Below are 950 nucleotides of genomic sequence, written 5' to 3'. Positions count from 1 at the left end.
CCCTCGCCACTTCACGTTTTGACTTTAGCGCCTTCACTCTATCGCGGTTTATTTGAAAAAACTGCGAGAGTGAAGCTGCGAAAGTCGAAGCGTGAAGTGACGAGGGACGACTGTATACGTATGTATGTATGTATACCTATATGCAAACACAAATATACCCATATTAATCTAAACAGTTCAGATCATCTTTGTTGTTGTTAATCCTCAAATCCTCATCTGAGGATATTTTTCCACTGATTTTTTTAGATAGGGTAGAAAGGAGGAAGGGAGGGAGAGAGAGGAGAGAGACTTTGATATGAGATTGACACACTGGTTGCCTCTTGCACAACCCAAACCGGGCTCAGGGATCAAACCTGCAACCCAGGTTCGTGCCCTTAACCAGAAATAAAACCCAGGACCCTTTCGTCCTTGGGCTGATGCTCTAACTGCTAAGCCAAACTGGCCAAGGCTAGATCATATTTAAATCAGAACATTATTTGTCATTTCCAACTTAAAGGTTTTTGAGTAGTAAAAAGTTAAGACTTTTATAACATTATTAAATCATTTATTCAATAACAACACTCAGCAGATAACAGAAACAGACTGTACATATTCATTTCCCATTTAGCATGAATAACCAGTTTTACTTACTCTACGATGCTTTCCTAAATATAAGTTTTTCTATGGCTAGGGAAAACAGCATTTTAAATATTCCATCTTTTTAAAACTGAAATGACTTTCTAAATAGATATTTAGAAAGGAAGTGAGAACAATTAAGGCTTAATTACTATAAAAACAAAAACTAACACCATTATACCATTATAAAATATTTAAATAGAAAAATTATAAAACTATATAAAAAAGTATACATATACACACTGTATCAAAATACCTTTTTTCTATTTTGATAACTAAATTTTTGAGATTCAAAACAAACTAGTTCAAGCATTTCTACATATAAAAATGTTAGG

This window comes from Molossus molossus, unplaced genomic scaffold (genome assembly GCF_014108415.1).
Source record: "Molossus molossus isolate mMolMol1 unplaced genomic scaffold, mMolMol1.p scaffold_m16_p_11, whole genome shotgun sequence".
In the NCBI taxonomy this organism is placed as follows: Eukaryota; Metazoa; Chordata; class Mammalia; order Chiroptera; family Molossidae; genus Molossus; species Molossus molossus.
The sequence above is the reverse complement of the archived record's forward strand: the minus strand, read 5'-3'. Positions refer to the sequence as shown.